Source organism: Sus scrofa, chromosome 13, assembly GCF_000003025.6.
Source record: "Sus scrofa isolate TJ Tabasco breed Duroc chromosome 13, Sscrofa11.1, whole genome shotgun sequence".
NCBI lineage: Eukaryota > Metazoa > Chordata > Mammalia > Artiodactyla > Suidae > Sus > Sus scrofa.
Genome location: NC_010455.5, coordinates 60152693 through 60177194, shown reverse-complemented (window position 1 = coordinate 60177194; position 24502 = coordinate 60152693). Strand labels below are relative to the sequence as shown.

Below are 24502 nucleotides of genomic sequence, written 5' to 3'. Positions count from 1 at the left end.
TATATTCTAGAGATTAAGCCCTTGTCAGTTGCATCATTTGAAACTATTTTCTCCCATTCTGTAAGTTGTCTTTTTGGTTTCTTTTGGGTTTCCTTTGCCGTGCAAAAGCTTTTCAGTTTGATGAGGTCCCATGGGTTTATTTTTGCTCTAATTTCTATTGCTTTGGGAGACTGACCTGAGAAAATATTCATGATGTTGATGTCAGAGAGTGTTTTGCCTATGTTTTCTTCTAGGAGTTTGATGGTGTCCTGTCGTATATTGAAGTCTTTCAGCCATTTGGAGTTTATTTTTGTGCATGGTGTGAGGGTGTGTTCTAGTTTCATTGCTTTGCATGCAGCTGTCCCGGTTTCCCAGCAATGCTTGCTGAATAGACCTTCTTTTTCCCATTTTATGTTCTTGCCTCCCTTGACATGGCTATTCTACACCTGGATAACTACCCTAAGGAAATGAAACCTATCTTGATATAAAGACTGCAAAGATTTACATACAAATATTCATGGGACCATTATTCATAGTAGCTAAGAGTTAGAAAGAACCAAATGTCTGTCCACAGGTGATCAGAAAAATGTGTTATATCCATACAATCGAATACTATTCAGCAGTAAAAAGAAATTAAATACTGATATGTACAACCTGCATGGTCCTCAAAAATATTAAGCCAAGTGAAAGAAGACAGAGCAAAAGGCTACATGTTGTACTATTCTATTTAGGTGAAATATCCAAGAAATGTAATCCTATAGAAAGGAAGCAGATTAGTGGTTGCCCAGGCAGGAAGTGGGACTCACTACAAAAGGCCAAAAGGGTTTTTTTTCAGAGTGACAGAAAAGTTCTAAAACTGCATTATTATGATGTTTAAACAACTCTGTGAATTTACCAAATATTTTGAATACATAAAACTATTGTTTTATGTTATGTAAATTGCACATTGGTAAAGTTTTTTTAAAGTGATCTCAAAAGAAGAGAAAGGTTGTCTTCTAGATATCCTTCTCAACTTTGTTTTACTAGTGAATTTAGAATGACATGTATAAAATTGAGCAGAAGACAGAATGAAGTTTAATGCTAAATTTTGAATTGCAATTCTGGACCCATTCACTATGATTTTATTGACTAAGCCTTGGCTTTACTCAGGCTTTAGTCCCAAAAGAAGTGATTCCAAATAAATTATTATTAGCTGGTCTAGAAAAAATTACCATTGACTTCGCCCACTGTTCACCCAATGTAAAAAATTACCATTGACTTTACCCACTTTTCTGTGTGTGCTGTGGAATCAAGACTAACATAGAGTAGAGATTCTGCTGAGTCCTTGTACTTGTTTTCAAAGTCCTTTGATGTCTACAGTGTCTCTTTTTGAAGTGGTCGTTTGTCTCGTTGTCATAACACCTTGAATTAAATTACCTTTAAATGCCTTTTTTTCTTTTTTTTTCTTTTTTTTTTTTGTACAGAATCTGGCACAATATGAAGATTTGCATTCTGGAAACTGATCTAATATAATTTAGAATGATTTTCACAATTGAAACAAATCATCCAACCATCAAAATTTAGCATTTCTGTCAAACTGAAGTTTTCCCATCTCCCTTGGGTAAAAGCTATTGTACCACTTTGAAGTATTTGGAATATATGTTTTTGATGTTCCAATTGTGGAAATTTTTATAGACCTGCTGACATAATTCCAAGGACATAGCATTTCTGTGACTTTTTTAAAAATTAAAAACATAGCAGTATGCCTTTAAAAAAAATTTAACCGGTGACATGTTTTCTCTAGACCCCTAAAAAGACTCACAGAGTTACACAACTCTCAAGTTCTGATTTTAATTCCACAAAAGAAGATGAGATTTTTTGTTTGTTTGTTTTTAATGAAAGAGTTCCTGCCTACATTGTTTTAAGCCTTTTGAAATAATTTACGTGGCACCGGGGAGTTTGTCTTCAGATCCCCGTCTCCACTTTCCAGATGGGAGAACTAATGCCCAGAGAGGTCCTTAACTTGCTATATCCAAAACTGCAGAGCCAGTGGGTGGGTCCCAGCCTAGTGCTTGTTCACCCCACTGCTCTCTCAGCATCTCAGAATTTCAGGGCCTGAGGAGGCCTTTGAAACAATGTCAGGCAAAGCATGTTCCCATAGAGAGGCAGCTGACCACAGAGATGTGAAGTAACTTCTGCAAGGTCGTCTGAGACTCTCTTCTTCTTTCATAGCATCCTTTTAGGATGTGGTGCTGGTGTTCTGGAGCATTCTTAAGATTCATATAGGTAGGGCACAATTCTAATACCTCAAATTATTTTCAGTATCTTGCTACTGTAGCAGGCTACAGAGAGCAAAGACGAGAGAAACTGTTTTAGCCTGTACACGTAACTATTTAAGTAAATTGCCCCATGGTGAGAAGTAAATGCTTTTTATTTTTATTAGGAATGTAATTTATAAACTAATTCATTTTAACATGTTTTTCAGGCCTATTTTAGAAAGTCCATTTTTTTTGTTAACGGAGTGCTTTCACATTTTTTATTACCTTATCAGATCATCCTACTAGCACCAAGGGGTTGGTATTGCTCTTCCGATTCAAAAGATAAAAATATGGAGTGTTAGAAACTATTGGTGGATTGACCAAGATCCCACTGCTAACTAAGCAGAGAAGGTATTTAAACCTTGGTCTTCTCATTCCAGAACATATGGTCTTTCCAAACTATCTTACTAGTTTTTGGAATTTAAGATATTGTTTTCCTATAGTTTTCAGTTTCCCGATAAAACAATTTATCACAGACTTTATCTACAAGCTGGCTACTCTGCGAAAATTTAATAATCGTACAAGGGCTGCTGCTACGACTATGTTTTTGTTGTTGTTTCCAAGTCCTGTTTTGTTCTTAGAAGAGTTTAACCTTAGATTATTTTTTTCTTAAAAACAGAGACTCACTAGAGGCATTCCTTGCTTTTAGAAGGTAAAACAGTTTCAAAGTTGAAACTACAAAGCAAAGGAATTAGGAATGATTATGCTTTTCATATGAATTCACTTTATAAAAGATTTACCAAAAGATTTCCATAAATATGCAAAAGTGTTCTTTGTGCATTTCAAACAGTATTCAGTTGTCCAAATAATTTTAATCATTTTTTAATAATTTTTCCCAAGAAATTTCTCTCTTGTTCTTTGATAACTCTATGTCATTTCTCAAAACATTTTCTTTTCACCTTTGAACAGTAAGATTGTCCTCATCCTTTGCCTTCAAAATTAGTGATGGTAAAGCATTCCAAAGAGATCAGGGGATATACTTCATATTGAACTTGAATATACAGCCACTGGAACTAACTTGGAATTCATGAATGGTAGAATGTTATCTACTCTGCTGTTACTGAAGTTTCTCCTGCTCTCATATTTGTAGCCCAGGAGGCAGGTTCATGTGGCTTTCAGTTTAGGTTAAGAAGCTTCATTCCTGAGGGATGGGAGAACAGCAATGAATTTCAAGGTTCACGGTGTGCACAAGCACTCTTTGATTTATTAATTTATTATTTTTAGTCTGACCATAAAAACATTTCTCTTGCAATTATATTTCTTGCCTGAGATGAAACATTACTGACTTTTAAAATCTTCATATGAAGACTTTTTTTCTGGAACATAGGAAAGGCATGGGGGTGGGGCTGGGTGTTTGTGAGTTGTTGAAAGAAAAGAGGTCGGTGAAGAACAGATGGCCTCCTCCAACCATACATATTCATGAGTGCATTTATTTCATTATGTCGTCCCCTGGGAAACCTTGTACTTCGGCTTTTATAAGCTTGTATGGCCATCAAATTGAGCAGTCAGAAGCCCTCTGTCAAAAACTGTGCGGCTGCGAAATTTGAGGAAAGGTATGTGAAAGCCTTCACTTCTCACTTTTGTCTTAACTTTTCCTCGCTGAAACACCTGTTATTTTAGGAGCTAAGACAAGAATGTCATTGAGCATAATAAATGTTAAGTGTTGATAGCTGAGCTGACACATTGCGTTAATCAGATGGCGGCATGTTATGTTTAGAGTATCACTAAGCATGTTGTTTGCTAATTTCATAAGAAACATGAGATTAAAACATGTCTGCATGTGTGTCTGTTACGGCATCCCCAGAGTTCATGCTGGGCCCTTTTCATTTGTAGATCTGAAATGGGTTACCTCATGGTTCAGAGATTGTTCGTTATTGAATTTTCTAGGTATCTGACAATTTAGCAGGAAACCACCTGTTATGTGTTTCATCAGATTCATTTTCACTGGACCAAGACACAGAAAGGACCAAACAGCAGCAATTCCCGCCCCTTCTTTCATTGTAAGCAAGCTCCTGGCTTGTGCTTAATGAGGGCATCCCAACTTCCTTTGCTTTAAATACTTTACGGTCTCCATGCAATTCCACATGTCTTTACCTCAGACAGGAATAGGAGCATTTCTGTCTTTTCCCACTTTTGCCTGGCCTTAGGAAACTGTTGATGTATAGCGAATTATTTTATAGATCCATCAAGACTGATTTGTATACTTCTCTATCAGGTGATAAAATGTTCTTTGCTCCAGAATCTATGTGAAAATTGAGGCGTGAATGAAATCTATCCCTTTGGATGAAGCAAGTCATTCATTTTTTTTAATCCTTAAAATAATAATAATGATGGAGTTGATAATAATAACAATCATAAGAACATAGCCTAACATTACTGAGCATTACTCTATGGCAGAAATCATACTAAGAATTTTACAGAAACTTTATAACATTCATACTATTTATCTTTTGCAGTTGAAGATACTGAACTTAAATTTAAGGAGATTGAGGGTCTTCTGCATATTGTGTCAAGAAATATGACAGCCTTTTCAACAAATTGTTGTCTCATTTAATACTTGTGATCCCTCAATAATGAGAGATCCAAGAATTGTGAGAAACTGAAATATCCCATGAATTCTAGGCCTGAGTAGGTTTCATGACAGGAAAAGTAATGTGCAGATGAGTTCTTGGATATCAAAACCATGGGGAAGGGGATACTATTTTGCAGAGGGGTAAAGAGAAGCATATAGTTGAGTGGGAGTGGCTGTGTCTCTGACAGTTTCATTGCTTCTGCCTGCCTTTCCCAGGTGGTCCAGCTGCAATTCATTTCCAGGTGTGACCTGTATTCTTACAACAACCTTCCCTCCGCTTGGTAGCTTCAGTGGGTTTCCATTCCTTGCCAACCAAAAATCTGAATTTGCAAATGACATAGCTAAAATTCGAACTCTTGGTTTTAGGCCATAAACCAAAGCCCACACTTGCTCTAAGTTATACTCTGTTTAGTTGCCCTCCGCAATGAAAGAAAAAACAGCTCAGGGAGTATGGCCATGAAACAACACATCTTTTTGGAGCTATGAAGTGAGGAAACAAAATATGTAAAGGAGGAGGCTGTGTAGATAATGACTTCTGGGAGCATGGCAATAAATCTAAGCGATAATACTAGTCTAAGACTACCCTTATTATAATGCCTTTTGTTGTTTTTAAAAGGTTATAAAAATGTAAATGCTTATTAAAATTATTATAATAACAGTTTGTGTCAGGAATACATAAAGCAAAAGCTAAAAGCCACCCTCTTGTTTTTCTCTCTTGAGTCACAGGGACCCACTATTCACAGTTTGGTATGTTTGTTTAAAACACTTTGTACTATTCACACTTGCTTCTTATTGATTGTATTTGATACATGGATGCCCCGGGGTTTGAATACACTCATATTTGGTTCATTTCTATTCAGAGCGACAGGGCATATACCATCGAATATGTGCACAGCTCTCTATCAATGAGTATTTGATTTTCTCTGCATTTCTGCTATTATATATCAGACTTTAGTGACCAGGAACAATTCTCTTTAAAGTACTTAATATGCTCATTTTAGACCACATTCAGAAATACTGGTAGGAGGATTAAATATGTAATCATCCACCCTTATAAATCCTAAAAGGCAGGTAATAGGCATTCATATTCAAGTGTCACCTAAAAATCAGTTTGGATAACATTTATTAAGGTCCCATGAGAGCCATTAATCAGAAATCCTCTGGGTTTTAGTGTGATTCAGGGAAGAAAAGGGTGAATATCATTGTTATTCCTATTGTCTATCTAAAAAAGATTTTAAAACATTGAAGAATAACAGTGATTAAAAACTGATTCTTGGGGGATATGGGATTGCTTTCTGAGTAATTTACCCCTCTCTGCTTAGAAAACCAACTAGTAAGGAAGTATTTATCACCTATGAAGTGCCTGATTAAGGTACAGAAAAAGATCTAGGATTTTTTTTTTTTTTTTTTTTTAATCCTTCATCCAAGAACTCACACTCTCTGAGCAGGCAGAACAGGAAAAGATGAATTGGCTTAGAATAATCAGATATTATCACTGATGTTTTAGGACTTTGTGTGGATGGTTTGAAAAACAGGGTAGCTAGATGTAGCACAGAGAATATAACAATATTGAGAATATTTACAAAACTTCTGGTTATGATAAATGATATATGAGGATTTTCCTACCAATGGTGCAAAAACATCTAGTCAGAAATGATATGTTTTGTGAATATTTATGGCCTTCCAAAGTCACGGTAGATAAGGAAATCTTCAAGATGTTTAACTAAGATGCCTTCAAGACTAAAAGAACACAGTCCCTATACAAAAGGAACTTAAGATTAATGCTGTGTAATACATGCCTAGAGTACACATATTTTTAGCTAAAAATGTAAGAATTATTATTAAAGGCCAATTTGTTTCCATGTTTTCATCAATTATTCTTAAAAAAAATTAAGCAGCTATCTATGATTTTCCTAACAATGCTCTTCTGTGCCCATAACCACTCAGGGCAAGGAGTTTGTTTGGTTGCTGGATGGGTCCTTGAGCTGAGACTTCATTGTGATGAGTAATTATATCTTCCATTCATTGGGGGCTCACTAGGTGGCCAGCACCCTACTAAAGCTTTAGGTGGATTTTTAAAATTCCATTTTAGTATGGTGCTGGTCATCTAGTGAGTCTGGGTGCCAGGTCAGGGACTGTGCCACTCTGTACCACTGTGCCAGTGTTTACCAAACTCCACTTGTTCTTAGGACACCTTGCAATGTTTGCCTTAACTCAATACCACTCAAAAAGTACTTTTTTTTTTTTATTTTAGGGCCACACTTGTGGCACATGGAAGCTCTTAGGGCAGGGGTCAAGTTGGGACTGCTGCTATGGCCTACGCCACAGACACAGAAACGCCAGATCTGAGCCGCATCTGCAAACTACACTTCAATTTGCGACAACACCAGATCCTTAACCCATTGAGTGAGCCTAGGGATTGACCCACATCCTCACAGAGACCATGTCAGGTCCTTAACCCTCTGAGCCTCAGTGGGAACTCCCCAATAGTACTTTCTTAATGTTTTTCCTAAATCAACTCACTTTTTGTAACTATTACTTTTTCTAAGCATTTTGGGCCATATAATTTAGAGGATTGTTAACTAGTTTTCTGTGTTCCCTAAAGGGTAATCAAATAAGTAGATAACCATGAAAATAAAAATGTTTGTCCATGTACCATATGCAGTGATTTCGTTTTATTACAATTGCTACTTCTACCACACTTGGGGAAATTTCACCCTGAATTATTATCTGTAGGTTTTTCTTTTCTCTTTTTTTCTTTTCTTTTGCTCTTTAGGGCTGCACCTGCATCATATGGAAATTCCCAGTCTAGGGGTCAAATTGGAGCTGCAGCTGCTGGCTTACACCACAGCCACAGCAACATGAGATCTGAGTTGCATCTGTGACCTACAGCACAGCTCACAAAAATGCCAGGTCCTTAACCCACTGAATGAGGCCAGGGATCAATCCCACATCCTTGTAGATACTAGTCAGGTTTATTTCTGCTGATCCACAATGGGCATTCTAGGTTTTTCTTTTTTATATCACCATCTAATGTTCTCTGTTCATTAAAGATGTCCACTTCATTATAAAGAAAGTGAATATGTAAAATCTGGTTTGCATTTCAATCTTCCATAAAACATGTTTATGTGTGGAGGAAATAATCATCCCACAGAGTTAATCTCATATAAACTGAATACAACAGAAAATATGCTTCTATAGTTAATCCTAATATAACTTCACAGTGAAAATCATCAGCTGTCTAAAGACACCAGAATATGCCTTCATTAGCGTAGTTTTGCCATATAGAATATATTATCATGCAAATATTCTGGCTTTCTTTGAAAAGTATCTTAAAAGTAAAAAAATAACAGGAGAAAAGTTTCATGCATCACCATTTGCATTACTTGATAAATTGTGTCAATTAAATTAGTTCATTCTTATTATTATCACTGCTATTATTATTAACATTATGGAAAATCAACAGAAAATACTGTTCCAAAGAGTACTTAAGGTCTCTCTTCATTTTGAGTAATCAAATCAATATATCTAATCAAAAGAAGCAATTGCCAAAAGAGAAATTATTATTTTCCTGCTTGTAATGAACCAATTTTTGACTTTATAGTCCTACACAGAAAGATTAGTTGAGAAAGTCATAATGATATATAAAGCCACCCTTTCAGAAAATTAATTTTCAAGGCTATGCAACAGACAAAGATTAAAATGAATTGAAAAGAGACCAGAAAAAAAATTTTTTACAACATTTTGAACTCCTCCCAATTAGGACAAAATCCTCATTGCTTATTCTGAACAGGGAAGCCCATTAATTTCTGCAGTGTTGGCAGAGTATAAAACATTGACTTTCAGTGGATTTTGGAATTTTAGAAAGGCAAAAATCTGCATTAGTCATCTCATTCTAAGAGGCAGAGAGGTATTACTGAGTTTACTCTCTCAGTGATTTGGAAATTGAAGCACAAATGTTGAACTGCTTGGTTCCCTTTTCAAATTTTCCACTCTGCCTTTGGAGCAGGTGGTCAGCATTTGCCTTCAAGACCTAGGATCCTGCAGCCAGGACCTCAAGTGTTCAAAAATGGTAGCGTTTTATCTCCAGGAGGTATCAAGGGCAACCTGAGAAGACTGCATTGCTCTGTGCTCAGTGCTCCCAGTTTTGTACTTTGGAGAAAGGACAGGAAGAGCTGGTTTCTTTCCAAAAAGCTCACATCCAGAGGGAGCGCAGCAATATGGTACAGTCTCAGACTCTGCTATGTCCCTGCAGTGCGGGCATTTGGCTTAGAGAGAGGTGTGGTGTTGGAAAACTCAAGACAGGATATCCCTGGGGGTGAGGTTAGCTCCTGAGGTAAGGTGGTTTTATGTTAAGGCTTCAGGTTTCACCTTGACTTCATTTTAGGTCCTACATTCAAAAACACCTTTTCATGAGAAAACGAGACCCCCAGAGAGCCCTCTGGGAATTATGAGTGTGAAGAAACAGACCAGCAAACAGACTGTGTTCTTTCTTTTGAATTCTGAATTTGCTATTGGATATTTAGACAGTAAGGTATTTCCTGATAAGGTGATATTTTGTAGTAAAACAAGCTATGAACTTAGAAATGAGGAAGGCTTCAAGAAACTGAAGGTTATTTTTATTGTTTGTTTACATTCCAGCAATATGCTTCTAGGATATAATGGAAAAGTGGCCACTTATTTGACCAACAATACATAACAAATACACACAACTTAGCATAATGCCAGGCATGGGAGGAAGCACTAAAAAAATGTTCCTTTTATTTTCTTGCTCGCATTTCCTTTTTGAATCCGAAGAATGGAGTGTTCCATATTTACTCACAGTTAGATCCCTGCTGGATTGTGAGTTCCTTAGAGGGCATCACGCCATGTCTTATTAATTATACAACCTCTCATTCCCAACCTTATAGCATGACACTTACATCCAATAATTGCTGAATAAGTGTTAAAGTTGAAAGCAAGTAGCATATTCTTACAATTGGATATTTACTTCCTGTGTTCAGTGTTATATTTCATTAAAAGGATCTAAATCACTTGCTTGAGAAAGACTACCTATAGGACATTCATCAGTGTGACCTCATTTAGTAACTTGAAAATCTTGATAGATTGGCTTTACATGTTAATCTCTTGGATATTCTTCATGGCTCCCTTATTGGGTTGCTTTCCCATTTTGGGTTGAACTTCTGTTCCTCAAACAGTTTCTTGCTTCCCTAGAATAGCTCTTGACTTGATTGCAAATTAAAACTCTTGAATGGGTACCTTGCTCCAATGATTTTTCAATGACTACACTGTCAGTAAGGATTTGTCATTATTGCCCCAGCTCCAAATTTCTATAATCATTTGCATTTTGAAATAATCAGGGTAACCATTCACTGAGACTATAATATATGATTTTTTTTTGGTGTTTTTGAAAGGGGAATAATAAAGAGAAAGTAAATTGCTATTATATCTATTTGAATAGAAGCCCATTCCAGGGAGATATGGGGGACATGGCTTGAACTTTGGCTCTTACTTTAGCCTTTTAGAAGCATTTACACTTGAGTCATTGAAGAGCTCTTAGAGCCTCACAGCTTTCCAGAAGCTATGAATTCTTAATGAAAAATGAACTTTGACTTTTAGTTGGAGGTATTATTATTAGGTCTGTGGTATAAGAGGGAGTAGGGAGACAGAACACGGAACACACTTTCTTTGTTTTTGTTTTTGAAGGTCAGAGTTTTAGTTCTTTTCCTTCCTTCTTGTTTCCCCCTTCTCTCCCTTCCTTTTTTTTTTTTTCCTTTCTCCCTCTCCCATAATTTGAAAAAGCAGCTGGGAAAAGTAGCACTTGAACATTATTACTCAAAGCACGGTCCATCTGTGATGATCATCAACAGAATTAGATGGGGTGGATGGGGTATTTATTAAACATTCAGATTCCTGACCTTCTAAATACTCTAAACCTACTAAATCAGAAAAACCTCCACAATGTGATTTTTTTTAAAAAAACAAAAACATTATTTATGTTTGAAAAATTTACAAACTGTTTGAGCTGTGTGATTGGATTCAGGAAGTAAAGTCAAGCTCAATTAAAAAAAAAAACTTTTCTCAGGGCTTGAATAGCTTATTTTTATGTGTAATTTATAAAAATCTCATTTTACAAGATGCCATTTCTCCTATTGTAAAATATGAAAATTTGTGGCTGGCACTTTGGTGGCAGTCCAGAAACAATGGGATAGGTGCCTCCCGGGTAGCTACAGTGGATAAATTGATGCAGTAAAACATCAACCCACAGAGAAAATCTTAGCATCTTCTTAAGTGTTCATTACATACAAGAGCACCTCCATGGCTCCTCTTTAACTGAGATCATATATGACTTCATCACGAAGATGGCCCATTTCTCTATCCCTAATGGAGAAAATGGGTTTTATACAGCATGTAAATCATATTCTCTCTCTAAAATCATATTGATGTAACCAAATTTAGTCTGATCTCCTGCTTAATATGTTTTTAAAAGCAGCAAGGGAATTCAAACGTCAATGCCAGAATCAATTCCTGTCATCCCACAGAACTGTTAAAAGGTTTCATTCCAAAATCATATTTCTTTCTACCAAAACCTGACATTTGAGTCTATGAAATTGTTTACTCTTGATTTTTTAAAAATCAGTTTACTGACATGTTTTGATGGATGCTGCATAATCATATCCTCTATTACCAGGTATTGTTCATGCTTCTTAAATTTGATTTTAATCCAATATGCGCACACAAACTATCAAATAAAAGCCGGTAATCTTGTTATCAAAATTCAGCCTCATATGCATCTGAGTGACAACTTCTACTTCTTTCTGCAGGTTCCCATTTGGAAGCACAAAACAAAGCATGACCATGAAAAGTACACTGGAGTTCAAAATACTTGGTAGTGAAAAAGAAGGTCAGAGTGGCCACAAATATATCTTAGGGTGATGTCAGAGTTGATACAGGAAGAAAATGTCAAAAAAGTACAATACCACAAATTTAAGTGACTGTAAGAAGAATAGAAAATATTACTGATATGACAAAGAAAGAAAGGGGTGATACAATTGAGTGATGTGAAGTTCAAGGGATGGTGGACAGGAAGGTCCCCAGAGATGTCTATGGCCTAAAACCTGAAATCTGGCAGCGTGTTATATAACATAGCAAAAGGGACTTTGCGGATTGCATTACAGTTAAGGGCCTTAAAATAAGGAGGCTATCCTGGATTATCCACATGGGTCCAATTTAATCACAATAGTCCTTAAAAGCAGAGATATTTCTGTGGCTGGAAATAGGAGAGATAAGGCAGAGGGAAAGTTATAGCAATTCAAAGTGTGAGAAGGACTTAACCCGCTCCTACTGACTTGGAACATGAGGGGCCACAAACCAGGGAATATGGAGGCCTCTAGAACAATCCTTGGCCAACCACTAGGGAGAAAACAGGGACCTCCATCCTTCAACCACTCGGAATTGAATTTTGCCGATATTCTAACTGAGCCTATGAACAGATTTTTCTCCAGATCCTCTGGTCTGCCTGAGACCTTGATTTTGTTCTTGTGAGACCAAAGCCGAGAAGTCAGTCCAGCACCCTGGAACTTCTGACCCACAGAACTGTGAGGTAATAAATGTGTGTAATATATAAGGTGCTAAATTTGTGGTAATCTCATATGGCATCAATAGAAACCCATACAAAGGCAATAGGGTTGTTGCAGGAGAGATGATAAACTCAAATCTAGAATGGGTGGGGAAGACAGGCAATAATATTAATACCTCTGGAGTTGGATATCCATGGTTTCAGATCTCAGGCAACACTTATGAGATGAATGTTCTTACTCAGGAGACCACACTTTTATAACACTTGATTTCCTCCTCTACACACTGAAAGTAAAAAGAGTATCTCCTGCACTAGCTTGTTGTGAGACTTAACTGAGATAATGGATATATGAGCACTGGCACAGAAATGGTACTGGGGAGAGTGTGTTTTCCTATAGGCTTGGGTGATAAATTGTGGTTAATATTGGTCCATTTCAGTACCCAGTGCAGTAACCGCTACCCATTTCCCACCTCTGGCACAGTAATCAGCCACTCATCCCCTACTCATTCCAGGAAAATTAGCATATGTTCTTGAAAAGGAACAAACCTGCATGTAGCTTTCAGGAGCCAGGGTGGGCAAAAAGGACCCTATCCTCCAAATATTGGGAATCAGTGCAATGACTGCTACTTCTGGTCACGGAGATGTTGAAGTACACAGTCATTGCCATAGTAGATGTGTTCACTGTTGATGTGACCCTCTCCCTCTCTGGCTGAAGTGACTCCCAGGTGATTTAAACTAATGCACTCCTTCACCATGCCTTTCGTTGTACTCTTTCCCCACTCTTGGAAGACAAACATAAAAGACTTGTTCTTTTTAAAACAACTGCACATATGGAAATGTTAGAGAGTGATTGTGCTGTGCATGTCCAGGGAAAGGCTCAGAAAAGACCTATGAATACCTTAATTAATGGGAAAGGACAGTCTTTATAGCAAGTGATTCTGGGAAAAATGGATATATCCACATGCAAAAGAATCAAGTTTGACACTTATCTAACACCATATATAAAAATTAATTTGTGGAGTTCGCATTGTGGCTCAGAGGTAACAAACCTGACTAGTATCCATGAGGACCCAGGTTAGATCCCTGGCCTCACTCAGAGGGTTGGGGATCTAGAGTTGCCCTGAACTGTGGTGTAGATGGCAGATGCAGCTTGGATCCTGCATCGTTGTGGCTGTGGCGTAGGCCAGCAGTTATGCTCTGATTCAATCCCTAGTCTGGGAATTCCATATGCCGTGGGTGTGGCCCTAAAAAGACCAAAAAAAAAAATTTATTTGTAATGGATCCAAGACTTGAATGTTAAACCTCAATCTATAAAATTCTCAGAAGAAGAGAGAGCTCAACATCTTCATGACCTTGGATCTGGCAAAGATTTCTTGGATATGATACCAAAGGCACAGGCAACAAAAGAGAAAACAGACAAATTGGACTACATGAAAATTTTAAAACTTGAGTAACAAACGTTGTTATCAACAGAGTAAAAAGGCAACTTAGAGTGGAAAAAAAAATACTTGTCAAAAGAAGGGATTAATATTCAGAATACACAGAGAACTTCTAAAACAACAAAATAATAATAATAATAAAAACCTCAATTTAAAACTGAGCAAAAGTAGCACAGTGAGTTAAGAATCTGACTTCAGTGGCTTGGGTTGCTGCAGAGGTGTAGGTTTGATCCCCACCTGGCACAGTGAGTTAAAGGATGTGGTTTTGTCAGCACTGTGGCGTAGGTTGCAGCTGTGGCTCAGATTCTATCCCTGGTCCCAGGAACTTCCATAGGCAGCAGATGTGACCATAAAATTAAAAAGAAAAAAAAAAATAACTGGGCAAAGGATCTAAAAAGATATTACTTCAAAGAAGATATACAAATGGCCAATAAGTACGCTAAAAGATAGTCAAATTACTAATAATTAAGGAAATAAAAATCAAAGCTACATTGAGATACCACCTCATATCCTTTAGTATGACTACTATATTAAAAAAAAACAAAACAAATAAGTGTTGGTAAGGATGTGAAGAAACTGGAACCTTTGTGTGTTGTTGATAGGTACAATGGATATAGCTACTATGGAAAATGGTATGGCGGTTCTTTGGAAAATTAAAAATAGAATTAACATGTGATCCAGAAATTCTACTTTTGGGTATATACCTCAAAGAATTGAAAGCAGATCTTAAAGAGATATTTGTACAATCAAGCATATTTATTGAAGCATAACTCACAATTATGAAATGTGAAAGCCATCCAAGTGTCCATCAACAGATAACTGGTTAAGCAAAATATGGTATAGCCACACAAAGTAGTATTATTCAGCATTAAAAAAGAAATTCTAACATATGATACAACATGGTTGCTCATTGAGGACATTACGCTGATAAATAAGCCAATCACAAAAAGACAAATACAATCCATTTCGACTTATATGAATGCAATACTTAGAGTTGTTGAAAGGATAGAAATGGAAGGTAGAATGGTGAATGCTAGGGCCTGGGGGAGAGAGAAATTATTGTTTAATGAGTAGAATGTATCAGTCTTGCAAGATGAAAACAGCTATTGAGATGGATGGTGGTTATAAAAGTATTTAATATACTTAAATTGTACACTTAAAATGGCTAAGGTAGTAAAATTTTATGTTATATGTACTTACCACAATAAAAAGAGTAGAAAAAAAAAAAGATCACCTAAAGGTCTGGGTACAAAGCAGATTCTGATTCGGCTGGTAGGGTGGGGGCCAAGACCCTCATTTCCAACAATTTCTCAGGGGATGCAGGTGCTGCTGGTCCATGGACCGCACTTTGAGTAGCAAGGAATTAGAGCAGGTGAGAAGGGTCCCATATGCCATAATGTTGCTGGGTGGTCAGGAGAGACAAAGGGAATGAAAAGTGATGAGATGAGTTCCCTGGGCTGACAGAGGCAGGACTAAAGGAGCAGGCTCAGCTCAGCTGTGCTGGGCGGGAGGTTCTCCCCTCTTTGGTGGTGTCTGTTCCCAGTGCTGAGAATGGCCTACTTAGACAAAGGTGTGTCTGTCTGTGTATTGCCAGCACCTGCAGGCAGAAACCTCTTAGGAGCTTTCATGTTTCCTTACAGCCTCCCTTCCCAGAGAGCCCACGCAGTTGAGACCCACGCTGCATCCTGTGGAAAGGATCATTCTGTTTTCTCCAGGCTCCAGAGTTGAGGTGAACAGCAGAATTGAGACAGGTAGGACATGTTTTGACAATGTTCTTACAAAGAAATATGTTGGCTAAGTACAAGTCATGCTTCCCTACCTTTTCAGTCTTCATTTTTCAAAGTTCTTTCACATAAACTCATCTTTTTTCTTTTTTCTTTTTCTTAAATTAAACTCTAAAGGCATTACATAGGTATGGTGTTTTGCATTCTCATGTGAAATTAAATATTTAAGCACATCTGGTTTCCCTCAGGTCTTAGAACACAAGGTAGTGAATCTTTTCTCCTCCCTCTTTATTGTTGTCTTTTAAGCAAAGAAGTAAGTGTTGTGCTCATTACAGCCTCAGAAAGTCAGCCTGTAAAAGAATCTCAAGTTCTGCAGCATGTTACAGTCTCCAGCCTGAGTAGTCGGGGCAAATACCTGGGGGTAATGTAGGAACACTGATTGGGGCTTGTATAACCTGAGAAATAAATAAATTGGAACAAAGTGAATGTGATGCAAAGTTGCCAGGATAGCGGATTGACTTGCTGGTGAAGGTTCCTGGCTAATGCTTATGCTTATAAGACGTCTTGTGAGGGATTAAATTTGTTTGGGGGTGGAGGTTGGTTAAGTTTCTTCTTTTTTTTTTCCCCACTGGGTGTAAAATGTATTGAACATTTATTAAAGTAAATATTTTATGTAAGCTATTCTCATGCTCCTATAACGCAGGGTAAAGTGATAGTAAAAGTGTGACTAGGCAAGCTATATATTAACATTTTAATGTACTCATTACTGTCGATGTTTTTGTTACCAGTTTTAAGACTAAGTCGTACAATTACTGACTCAACTTTATGATCTAATCCTCAGGGATGCAATGCATGAGTGAATTTATTAACTTCTATCGGTTTAAGTGATTTAATGAAAAATGAATTTTTAAGGAAAAAGACCGCAGGTAATAAATATGAGCTACTTCCCACCTGTTTCTGATATATGACCCAATGGTAGTTCTTTTCACTTAGGCAAAAGATGGATCACTTTAACCACACCAGAAAGAACCTTTAACTGAACTTTGTGGGTGGCAGTCAGAGAAAATAGGCCAAGGTTATTTGAAGTTCCTTACAAAGATTATCTTGTCTAAAGTGAGATTTTAGAAGTGGGAGGGACTTGGATACTTAAAAAGAAAGGCTTATTAATATGAAAGAGTTAGACTGCAAGAAAGTCCCAGCTTACCTAGTGCTTAGTCAAAGTGAAAATTAGGAATTTTGATGCTTTATGATAGCACTGCTTAAAAGGTAGGTTTGATACATTTCTTTATATCACGGGTTCATTGCATTGGACACTTCGCTTGTATAATTTAGCACAGCCAAGTCTTTGAAACATAATAGCTGAGGAGAGCGTTATATCAAGATGTATTCGAGCAACCACCAAATATTTCAGAGTTTATTGAAAGCACTAAACTAGTCACTACTGGAGCAATGGTGAGCAAAATGCCCATGCTATCCATGGTTATAGTTTTGCTTGTGGAGGTGGATGATAAACATACATGTATATGAACATTGATAAGGATGAATGTCATGAAGGAATTAGAGGAGTGTGATAGGAAATAATGGAGGAAACCAGCTCTTGTCGATAAGAACTAGGAAGGCTCTGAGATGTTGAATGCACTGCAGGGCTGATGATCTCAGAGATGCGCCTCCAGCCCTGCCTCCACCTGACCACCCAGATGTTGTTCCTATGAAGCTTGGTTCAAGCTTCAATCGTACTTTGAAGTTATTGCCAGCAGAACAAAAGCCAGACTTTTGGGATCTCCCCAGTGACACCCACATACAGTTGCTCCCAAACGTGGGTGAATTTGTCAATCACATAGGGATTCCCTGATTCCCACTACCTAAGCTTCTGATATAATTGGTATGTTGGGCCTCCTGGAGAGTTGGAAATGTTCCCCAGGTGTTGTTCATGTGAAGCTTGGTTCAAGAACTCTTGATGTGGTGGTTTTCAACCACTCAATGTGCATCTATGTCACCTGGAGGGCTTATTAAAACACAGATGGCTGGACCCACCCCCAGAACTTCTGATTCAGTAGACCTGAGGTGGGGCTCAATAATTTACCTTTTAAAGCTCCCAGGTGATGCTGCTCTGGGTTCAGGTACCACATTTTGAAGTTATTCTGATGATACATGTCCTAAGCTTGCTTAATGAAAGAGTGGCATAGAGCTGAGTAAAATTCAAATCATATAGTCATCATAGTCTGCCTTTTCCTTACTTCTATCTTCTTGGAGAGAAACACAGTACTAGTTAGAAATACCAACTTCTATTTCCTAAATATTACTTTTACTTCTTATTCTTTCTCCATTATCTTTGCAACTTAAAAAATGGAGGACAGAGGCTATTCCCCCAGCATGAGACCATTTTGCTTTTTGTGTCTTAGTTCCCAGCAGTTAGTTTAATCACATTGTAATTTCCCAGGTAGAAATCAGGTAATTTTGTAGCAGAGTTTATTAAATTTCTCTCCTGGAGTTCCCCACCCCTATTCTTTGTAGTTCTCCAACTCAGATGCTATTATAAAATATCTAGGTCTCATGCTACCCTTGGGAAGCCTAGCAAGGTAATCCTCCTTAAGTGGTGTGTTCTGTGAACTCGTTAACTTATGACTTTCATAGTAATGAATGGTAGAGACTCACCTGAAGAGGAAGAAACCAGCTATGAAGTCTCAAGAGCCTATGGGAAAAAAAATGGTTCATTTTGGGGGGATGAGAAATTATTTAAAATTTTCTATTTTAGAACTCTGTTCCATGTAATAACCTAACTCAAGCAAAATGATCTAGCCAGCATCAAGTACCAGGTTCTAAGGATTCACAGTATGTCACCCCTAGACTTGGATTTGTCTGTTTTGGCTCTAATACTCTATTAGACTCTTCCACTGCTGTGGCAAAGATGGTGCCTCCCAGCCTCTGCCTTTGTTCCACCAGTTATATCCCAGTGGAAAGCATATGCCTCTTGTTCAGTGACTCCAGCAAAATACTCAAGGCTGAGTCAGGTGGCACACATCTGTCCCTTCACTAGTCACTCAAGGCTTTGACATGGAGGGCACCCTGACTGAGATGAGGACTATAAGATTGCTCTTAAAGTACAGATGAAGGGCTGGCTCAGAGGGAAAGGAAAAGACAGGGTGTAACATGTGGAGAATATTCACAGTACTGAACAACCTGGATGCACAGATACTGTCCAATGAAAACAAAAGTCTCTGGGGTTCAAGAGGCCCAGTGGACAGAGTTAATGAATCAGGGAACTACTTGGGGCTCACAAATGGGGTGGGAGGAGCTTGCAATGACAGCAGCTTACCAGCCACTGTGCAAGTACTTCAGTATTTTTCCAACCAATGGTGTTACTGTGTATAACACCAAATACCAGCTCTGGTATTTGGTCAAAATAAGAGACAATGCTCTAGGGGAGAAGGAACAAAGAACCCTCTTAGAAAGCCCATTGAATAACTTTGTGTAACAATAATACCTTGAACTTGGAGACCATTTATTTTCCATTTTTAAAGTTCATGTATTCACTGTGTTTTAAAAATACTCATAAGAGTGAGTGAGTGAACAAATACCGCCTGGATGGAAATAGGCGGCAGTGGACTACTGAATATTTAGCAAACATCTTTTTCAAGTCCTAAATTTACATAAATTTTGTCTTCTTGTCAATCTGTATTTATTCTGTTTATCAAAATATTAAATTTTCCACTAGGAAGAATGTAGTTTTGTACTTATAAGTTATTGGTGTGGTACTTTTGTATCGAATCTACCTATTGGGGACAATTGAGCCAAAAGAGACCAAATTAAACAGCCAACATAACAAGTTCAGTGTTCAGGCTGTTTTTCTTCTGTGTCTTGGACTGAGGTATTTCAAGAGCCCCGAGTCTTGTGTTGATGTACATACCAAAGATGACATTCCATTTCATTGTACAGAAACTTCAGTAAGTTTGAATTTCAAAACCTCATCACTGAAGAGAAGTGCCCCCAAGCAATACCCACAGGTGATCAAGTACAGCACTTTTAGGCTCCAGTGCCCATTCTAAATGCATTTGCAAAAGGTTCTTATATTATTAGTAGATTGAAACGTCTCTGTTGTTTTCAACCTCTTTGATCACCTCTGGAAAATACTCATCAAAGGAATTTGGGGGTAAAGAAAAGTGGTGAATGGGAGAGACCTTACCTTACCATGAATACAATAATTTTTCATAACAAATTTACATAAAGGATCTGGTTTATATGGAAAGAGCACACATCAAACTAGTTTGTGGGTATCAAAAAGTCCCAAGTGGCCACTGTGTATTGTTAGGACAACAGCGTTGAAGAGACTGGAGCAGTGAGATTGCAAGCAGGTTTATCGACCAACGGAGTAGCCGGGAGCACTGAGCAGAGAGGACCCAGGCTCTCTGCCTGTGTTCCAAGGAAATAGGAACGTGAGAGAGGGATACGGGGGAAGGAAGTTTAGGTCATTATGTGAAATTTTAACAATTTCTTCTGCTATGTATGTCTTGAGGCTTAACAGTTCCTTAGGCTATCTTTGTCCTGGGGCCTCCATCCATGCCCTGGTCGATAAGGTTAGAAATGTCAGGGACCTGTTTCCTGTTGGTTTGGTCGTCTCTAACCGCAGCTGGGGCCTACGCGGAATTTGATGACGTTGCAGTTTCCGTGTCCTCCACTGTAGAACTGCTTCTCCATTTTATAGTCACCACCTAACATGGATGCTTGTAGTTCTGCCCCTGCCAGTGATTTGAGTTTAATCTGTTCTCCTGGAAGTAGCTTGTCTAATAAGGTGTTGGTGCTGTGACCATTGGCTTTCTTGAATTGCAAAGCACATTTTCCATTCAGTCACTGTGAATTAATTTCTTAAGTCTTTGAGTTTGTACAATTCTTTCTTATATACACACATATGCTCAAAATAAAAATGAAACAAACAAAAGACTGGCATGGAAAAGCAGTATTTTGCCTGTTGTGCAAGGATTTGAGTAAGCTTTGTGAGGCATTGCAAGACAATGGATTGGAGTGATTTTTATTCTATAACTTCGTAAAAATGACATATTTATTTCTTGAAACCAATATTCAACTCCTCTGAGTGCCTAGTTTGCCTGGCTGGTGAGAAATTTAATTTTAATCATTATTGAGATTTCTTGTCCCTTAGAGCTATCTAAAGGCCCCAGACTCTTATATTTTCCACTTTCAAGAGCCCTATGGGTGTCATAGTTACTCTGTATGAACCTATGTCCCCTTTTCGTCTTCACCCCACAGGAAGAATCTCTTCCATTCAATGGGAGAATCTTTCTTCCTCTCCTTATATCTATCCTCTCTTTCTCTTTGGCCCATTTAGCATGATCACCCTCAAAATTTCCTCTTTTTTTTTTGAGAACAAAAGTAAGCTGCTTTCATTCACTCACCAGCACATCAACTCCTGAGGTAAAAGAATAAAAATGCCATACTTCTTCTTAAATAGGGCACAGGAAAATGCACAAAGAGCAAAATATAAATTAATAACTTTTAAAAAGTATTATGTTACAAGTATAAAAGTTCAAAACTCTTTTTCCTCTCAATGTTCTTCAAAAATCAAAACTCTGAGTATCTATGCTATGTATTCTGTTTGGGTTTTCATAGTCTCAGGATTCCAAATTATTCCCCAGGGCACATGTATTCTAGCTGGAAAAATAGGGATGTAAAGTCTCATTTGACTCTTCAAAACCGTATGAATTGGGAGCCATTTTCTCCTTGTTAGAGATGACAAAACTGAGGCTCAAATAATTTGGGACCTACCCTAGGTTAGTGATTGATTCATTCAGCAAATCCTTTGAGTGATGTGCCAGACACTATTCTGGCTACTAGGGATGCTTTTGTGAATAAGAATGACCAGCTCTCTCCTCCTGGGGAATTTCCATTGTACTTGGCAGGGTGGAAAATGGGAAAAGCAAGCAGTTAAGTAAATAAAGATTATGGAAATATTAATAGCTCAGATTTATTGGGTTGTCAGTCTTTGAGAGTCCCAGGTATAAATGCTGAATATCTATTATCATCTAATCCCTGAAAAAAATACTCTGCAGTAGGGAATGGTTTACTGTTTTAGATGAGGCAACTAAGATGAGGCAACCCAGAGAGGTTAAGTAACTTGTGCATAATAAGCAATGGATTCAATCCCAGACACTCAAGACTATGTTATGTTGAAATTAAAACCCAGTCATGGGGCGGGCATGGATGGAGGCTCCTTTCCTAAGGTTGTAGCTGACTCTCTGGAGTTAAATGTGAGCTGGGGGCTGGATAGGAAGGTAGAGTTAGCAATGAAAACATTTGGGAAGAGGTGTGTTCTGGTGCAAAGTCCCTGGGTTAGCATGCGACCTGTTGAAAAGTCAATGTCTCCTGGAACCCTAAATTCAGTGATCTTTCCTCCTTATAAAGAGGATCTCACTAACTGTGGGGCCTCTGGCAAATCAAAAATGAAGCTTTTGTTACAAAAGTACAGCTATGGCTGACAAGGTTGTTAATCTATTTTCTGAGTACTCAGCAGGTATAAAGATTTCCTCAAAAGCCTCATTTAATTCTCAGTTGAGACAGCTGACTGAGGACAGCAGAGTTATCTAGAAGTTCGCCATCTCTCTAATTGCTTTCATCAACATGGGCCAATTTTTCTGGTTCTTTTCTAGCTCTTAGTTTTGAATAAGATGATATTTTAGGAATAATTATTATTTCTACTAGGTTGCTGAAGCATTTTCCTTTCTGTTTTTTGAACTTTGGAAAACAGATTTTTGTTTTGTTGCCTAGATTTATTCTGATCAGCTAAAGTTGTCAGCAGCCAACTCTGCACCTTTGTACCTCTGCACCTTTGTGAGAAGCCTTTCCAGTGTACTAACAGTGTGATGGATGGTCTTCTCCCTAGATTGAAGATTGGTGTTTGTCAAAATGCTATGTTTTTGAAAGCCCAGGGAAGAGAATTCCCAACCTGGGAGGGTAGGCCTCCCTGAAAGATCTTTTGGCTCCAAGGCTGAGTGGTGATATCCATGGACCAGGTTGTTTCACTTGCTAAATGGTTTATCCCTGAGTTAACCAGAATTACCTATTCCCCAGCTGTACCAAGTAATTGAAGTGTGTTCAATTATTTCTTCATTCAATAGTGTATGGAGATAATAGTTTATAATGTCTGCTGAGCCCAGAGCCAGCAAGATAACCATCACTAAGTGAACTTGCATCTCTGAAACTGTTTCTCATCTATGAAATGAAGGGTTATGGAAAGGGAAAAGCTGAAATATTTAAGGTCCAAGGTATTTCAATGAGTCCTTGAATATTTCAGTACCTGGCTACTTAATATCTTTTGAGTTCCAGAGAATGGGAATGCCATCTGGCAAAATAATGCTTTTGCTACTAGGGATGGCCTTGCTCCCCAAACTAGTGTGTAACTGTAGTAGTTGCCCCTAAGCTGCCTGGTACCCTGCTGACCTGAGAAGTGCTGCTTCTACATTTACTCACACCTGGCTGAGTCTAGAAGCAAAGCAAGTCTAGGAAGCTGATTGGTGACTTTACCCCAAGTTAACAGTGATATTCAGTCTTCTGACCTTGCCACTCTAGTACTAAGGACAAACCCTTCTGGGAAGGGCACATCTTCCTATGAGACAAAGCACACCCAAGAGAAGGAGACCTGGAGCATAAGGGAATATATCTCAATGCCCAGAAACTTTAAGCCACTGAGGTTTGTTTTTATTTGAATGGTGATATTCTTACAGCTCCAAACAGAAGCACAACTTTCTTATCTTGACACAGGAGAACAAAATATCAGAGGTGTAGCTCCTCAACTGGCAAGTTACCCCAGACTCGTGGAAGAAAACGCGTAAAGGGAATTTCCCCCAAGGAGCCTTATTTATGCATTCCTGCAAAAACACTAATACCCTAGAAAGTACAGCCACATGAATGCCTCTGAACTTGTTTGATGGATGACAATTGTCCTGTCATTATGCTGGTGGAAGACAAAGTGGCGGAAGGTAGGAATGGAGAAGGGCTGGGCACTACTACCATGCACACAAAGTGGTGAAACTTTGTGATGTCTAAGGCATATTCCATTGGCATTTTGTGACTCTGAGTCTAAAGGTTGCAACCCAAGGCATGCAGGTTGCCTCTAGAAGCTGGGAATGTCTCTTAGCAAGGAAACGGGGATGTCAGTTCTACATCACAGGATCTTAATTCTGTCAGCAACCTGAATGGGCAAGAACACAGATTCTACCCCCAAACTTCCAGAAAGAAACACATCTCTGCTGACACCCTAATTTTTAGCCTGGTGAGATCCATACCAAGTTCTGACCAGGGGAACTCTAAGATGATAAATTGATGTTGTTTTAAGCCACTAACTTTGTGGTAATTTTATTGTAGTAGCAAAGGAAAACTAAAACCTTCAGGAAAGAAAACATCACAACACTTCCTTAATGATCAAGAAGGAAAATAATAGCAACAAAAATCTGGTAAGACATCATGACATCTGACTTAATTTCCTCTTCTATCAGGATTATTGGGAGAAACAGGGAAGGCAGGTTGAGGAGTCTATGCATGAATGAGATTTTCAGTGCTTAGCTGAAATGTCTGCTTTGAATCCCATGGACCTTTAAAGCTCCATTAGGCATACTCTCTTCTTCTGTCTCCCTAAAGCTGGGTAAACATCTCCCAAATTCTATGTCTTTTTAACCCTGCTGATCCAAATCTAAGTAGTATTTCTTTAAATAGTGTCAATGACAATTTTGCCTTTGGGAATTCTTTGAAGCTATGGATTGCTTCTAAAAGCATTTTTGCATAACAGGACAACGTTTAAATTTTACCTCTTTTAGTAGAGTTGAAGAAGTTATTATCCCTAGTCCCTGAAATATCAATATGGGGTAAAATTATAGTAAGGGCATGAGTTATAAAGAAATGAAAAG

At 38.1% G+C, this 24502-nt stretch overlaps 1 long non-coding RNA gene across 4 annotated transcripts; it reads left to right on the top strand.

The window, feature by feature from the left end:
* On the top strand, positions 310-24052 carry LOC106505658. Of its 4 annotated transcripts, none has more exons than XR_002337641.1 (4): positions 310-3829; positions 12342-12451; positions 15507-15617; positions 23361-24052. It is a non-coding gene; the product is annotated as an uncharacterized LOC106505658 (long non-coding RNA). The 4 variants fall into 4 exon arrangements; XR_002337642.1 differs by lacking the exon at positions 310-3829 and having other exon boundaries at positions 7795-12451; positions 23361-23578; positions 23967-24052; XR_002337640.1 differs by lacking the exon at positions 310-3829 and having other exon boundaries at positions 7795-12451; positions 23361-23578; positions 23964-24052.